The sequence below is a fragment of the Triticum aestivum genome, chromosome 5B (assembly GCF_018294505.1).
Source record: "Triticum aestivum cultivar Chinese Spring chromosome 5B, IWGSC CS RefSeq v2.1, whole genome shotgun sequence".
Classification (NCBI taxonomy): domain Eukaryota; kingdom Viridiplantae; phylum Streptophyta; class Magnoliopsida; order Poales; family Poaceae; genus Triticum; species Triticum aestivum.
In genome coordinates this window covers 354,768,188-354,773,718 of record NC_057807.1, presented here as the reverse complement: position 1 = coordinate 354,773,718, position 5,531 = coordinate 354,768,188, and positions in this window count along the sequence as shown.

Here is a 5,531-nt window from a genome sequence, read left to right as displayed (position 1 = left end):
CAACCACATCTACCTTCTGCTCGGATCCAGTCAGGTAAGCCACCAATCTCTATCACGGCCCCAGCCTGATTGCTTAAATGCCGCCTGCGAAACATCCACATGCCTCCAAATCCCCGCCGTCCCTACCTCCAGAGCATTGCCGCGCAAGCCCAACCACATATCACGTGGAGGTCAAGGAGCTGATGGCGGTCCATGGCGTGATGGCCGCTGTGCGTGTTGACCTGGAGGAACACCTCAACTCCGCCACCACCGACATGGTGCAGGCTCTGGCACAGAAGAAGTGCCCCGACGACTACCCCCCAGGACTTAATAGGTATATGATCTGACCAACTAAATCTTACCAATACCACTTGCAATGGTTATGTTTTGTACGGTTGATGTATTAAGCATGTTCGTGCCTTGTTTATTTCAGTACCGCACACTGTGTGATATTCAAGTATTAACTGTTCAGTTCAATTTCACCAATACCAGCAACAAACTTTGCTACCATGCTACTCTCTGCAACGAAGATATACTAGAGATGCTGCCCATTTGCTATTTTTGGTGGATGCTAACCCTGTTGTACTTAACATGCCTATCCATGTACTTACGCAGGGCCATAACAGGCAATGTTGTTGTTTGTCATCGAGGTTAGCTGCATCCCTTCTCTTATAGTATTTACATCATTTGTGCAATTGCAGTTTGGCTTCTAACATTTACTTGCTTCTTGTAGGTACACATGTCGAGGGCACTGATCCACGCTTCGACATGGAGGAAGAGCTTGCCTCCGCCGCCGCTGACTTTGGGCGGGCTTTGGCCAAGATGAAGTGCCCCAGCAACTACCTCTCAGGACTTACCAAGTATGAACTCACCAGTTCAATCTTACCAATACCTGTTGCAATTAATGGCTATGTTTTGTACAGTTGATGTCTTAAGCATCTTGTAGTAAACATGCCTAACACGTTTTAGCTATTTTCCCTACCTTTTTATATACAACTAGGCCATTATCTGCTCTGGCAGCACCTGCCTTGTGATGTTTAACTCTGCCAATTGCATTTTTATCAGTACCAGTTTCAATGGCCATTAAGCCTGTTGCAATTAATAGTTGTATCCATTTTTAAACAGTTGTAGTTCAATGGCTACAAACTTACAAAACATGAATTAGAATCCTGTTAAGCCTGTTGCAATTAACAGTTGTATGCATTTTTTAATCCATCCCTTTGCTACCGTGCTACTCTTTTGCAATGAAAATATCACTATAGATGCTGACGTTTTATTACCATTTGCTATTTTTGGTCGATGTTAACCTTGTCTTAGTTAACATTGGCTTTCCATGTACTTACACAGGGCTATAATGGGGGATGTTGTTGTTTGCCGTCGAGGTTAGCTGCATCCCATGTCTTATACACCATCTATTCCTAAATTTAAGTATTTTTAGAGATTCCAATATAGACTACAAAAGGAGTGAAATGAGTGAATCTAGATTCTAATCTAAACTATATCTATAATTCTATATACATCCTTATGTAGTTCATATTGAAATCTCTAAAAATACTTGTACTTAGGAATGTAGGTAGTTGTATTTTACATCATTTGTGCAATCTCATTTAGCTTCTAACATTTACTGGTTGCTTGTAGGTACGTATATGAGCGGTACTGATCCACGCTTCAATCCCTTTTGCATATGGGGCAATGAGATATTCATGAACAATCATCAAGTGAGGAAACTAAGAAAGATTGTTAGGCGAAAGAAACGGGTGATGGGAATTAAGATCTTTATTTACACTTTGTCCAAGACATCAGTGAACTTTGGGATGGTAAGTAATCTATTGCCTTTTCCCCCTGCCCACAACAAGTTACTCTATTAGACCTGACGACCTGATATTTTTCTTGTTTCAGTGGTTTCCAAAGCTATTTACTGATGATTACCTTGCAAACTACATGACTGGAGTGGAGGAAACTAAGGTTAAAGTATATAATTCATGATACCATGATAATGCTCTAGAAGTCTTCCTGTAGACGGTGAAGGATGAGCGGGAGATCGTCACAAGGGGTTGCACAAAAGTTGTTCGTGCCTATGTCATGCAGGAAGGCACATTATGGGCATTCCGCTTCTTCAACAACATCGGCAGTCAAAATGATTTACACTTGTCTCTTCACCTTTACCGCCTATAATATTGTGGTTCATCATAGTTAATTGTTGTCTAATCCTGTAATTACTGAACACATTCTACTGACAATTTTATTTATGGATTCGTTGTTGAACCATTGTGCTAAGAACTTGAATTGCATGTTTCATATTTCAAAAATTCCAATTCGAATAATAAATTATAGCCAAAAAAATTGTACAGGAGCAAATAAAATAATGTGCACACGGTTAGAAAGAAAACAACGTGTGTGATGAAAAAAGAAAACAAACGGTTCTTTGACGTGAAACGTTTGCGATGCCGTTCGGACGCACACACGATTTCGTCTCATATGCATGTGCGATTCATGGTAATACGGCAAACGTTTCAAACCAGTGTGCGTGTGTGATATGAATACCAATCACACACAGTTACGAAAATGTACATGTTGGCGTTAGTAGAGGCATCACACACATTTTACATTCTTGAACTATGTGCAATAACGTACCTATCACAAACATATCGGCAAATTAAATGTTGATGCCCACCTTTTTCACACGACTATAGCGGCCTAATCGTTTGGGATGAACATACGAACGGAAACGTTTCCCCTGGATTGACTGTGTGGGATGTACATACGAACAAAAATGTTTTCCCTGGATTCACTTTGTGGGGTGTACATAAGAACGGGAACGTACTCCTTGAATTGACTGTGTGTGATATACATACGAACGGAAATGATTTTCTAGGATTCATCGTGTGGGACGTACATACGAACGGAAACAATGGGGTTTTCATGCCTCGCCCGATCACACACGAGCCAGCTTGTGTGCCAGGAGGGCCTATCCCCGACGGTTTTTGGGTCATGTGGGATGGACCCCCCCTATCGCTCACACTCACTTGGCGACGGTTCCAAATGTTGTCGCATAAAGGGGTTTAAAACTGTTTGTATAGCACCGACGCGTACCAGTGGTTGTCAACATAACAACCAAGAGATCTCGGTATCTTCCATACAAGATACATTATAGGCGGTTCCCAAATAGAATGGTAAAGTTTTTACTCCCCCTCCACCAACAATCACACTCCACGGCTGGTCTGAAACAACGGGTACCATCCAAACCCTGGGGGAGTTTTGTTTGATAATTGTATTTTGATTTGATTTGAGCATGGAACTGGGCATCCCGATTACCAACCACTTTATCGTGAATGACAAGTGAATAAAAACTCATCGTGAGAATAACCCACCTAGCATGGAAGATACTAACAGCCCCCAGTCGCTACATGAGCGATTCGGGCATACAAAACAGAATATTATTTGAAGGTTTAGAGTTTGGCACATGCAAATTTACTTGGAACGATAGGTAAGTACCGCATATAGGCAGGTATGGTGGACTCATATGGAACAACTTTGGGTTTAAGGAAGTGGATGCACACAAGTAGTATTCTCACTTAGTACCTGTGAAGGCTAGCAAAAGATTGAGGGGCGACCAACTAGAGAGCAACAATGGTCAGAAACATGCATTGAGACTAACCAACACTGAATGCAAGCATGAGTAGCATATAAATCACCGTGAACATAAATATCATGAAGGCTATGTTGATTTTTGTTTCAATTACATGCGTGAACATGTGCCAAGTCAAGCCACTTGAATCATTCAAAGGAGGATACCATCCTATCATACTACATCACAACCATTTTAATTTGCATGTTGGCACTCAAGACGAACCATTATAAACTCCTAGCTAATTAAGCATGGGATGAGTAACTATAATCTCTAATTGTCATTGCAAACATGTTTCATTCATAATGAGTCGAATCAAGAATGATGGACTAATCATATTTACAAAAACAAAATAGGTTGAGTTCATTCCAGCTTTTCCTCATCCCAATCGTTTCATCATATATCGTCATCATTTCCTTTCAGTTGCACGACTGAATGGCAAGAATAATAATAAGCATGCACGTGCATTGGACTAAGCTGAAATCTACAAACATTTAATCAAAGGAGAAGAAAAGGTAATATGGGCTCTTTGTTAGATCAACAATAATGCATATGAGAGCCACTCAACATTTCATCGTGGTCTTCTCTTCTTGACCCAAAGAAAAGAAAAGAATTTCAAAGAAACACACTGAAATATTTTTTTGAGTTTTGTTTTTCTGAAGAAAGCAAAAAACGAAAATGAGAAAAACTATTTGCATGGGAAAGCTTCCAACAAGCAAAATAAGAATGAGAAATCTTTTTTGGGTTTTCTTTTACTACTAATAAATAAACATAAAAAAGAAGCTACAACTATTTTTTTGGATTTTCTCAATGTTTTTAAAACACACAAGAAGAAAGCAAGAAAAATAAATAAACTAGCATGGATAATACAATGCAAAAGTATGAATACCGACAACTGAAATGAATGTGTGAACATTAATGTAACGTTGGTGAGAAATACGTACTCCCCCAAGCTTAGGCTTTTGGCCTAAGTTGGTCTCGGGCCACTGCTGGCCCGGCGGATATCCAAAGTTATAGTCGGGGTTGTACTGGGACGCGGCAGCTACTGCCTGAAGGGCTGCAGCATGGAGGCGAGCGGCCTCCACATCTCTCTCATACTTGTTCGTTTCCTCTCTAGTTATAAAATATCTCTGTTTTACATGAAAGTTAAAGAAGGCTGGAGCAGGAAGGGTAATATGGACAACACGCTGCCTGTCAAAGATTAGTCGGTACATGAGGGATTGTTCGTTCCTCTCAAGAAACTGGTAGCGTACCATAGCATTATAATCAAGAAAATTAGGTGGTAAGTCAAAGCATTCTCCCTTATGGGGACCCCAAGATAATTAGCTAAACGGGTGGCATAAATCCCTCCAAAGAGATCTCCATCTTTAGCATTAAGATGTAACCTCCTGGCAATAATAGCCTCCAAGTTATATCGTTTATCATCCTTCAGCGCACACTTGAGGATACTAAGATCTGATGCACAAAGGTGGCCATGATCATGTTTACCGTTAATCCATCTACCTATATAGAGAGCAAAATAGTGTATGGAAGAAAAGTGAATGCTCCCTATGGTAGTGATATTTCTAGTTTCTCCCACAGTGATGCTAGCAAGGAAATCGTTATATTCAGTGTTGCGAGGCTCACTATGAATGCCCCATTGTGGGATTTTGCATGCATCATTAAAATCTTCTAGGTCCATGGTATATGATTTATGTAAAGATCAAACATGATAGAATGAGTATTGCAATGGGATGTAAATTTAAATCTTCGCACAAATGAATCAGTGATGTGATAGTACTGCCGACACTTATCTGACACGAAGTCCTCAAAGCTAGCATTTTGTACGTACGCATCAAATTCCTCCTTGAAACCTACATGAACCATGAATTGATCCAAGGCCATTTGCAAGGCCGCACTAGAGCTTCCCTTGGTGGTTCAAGTT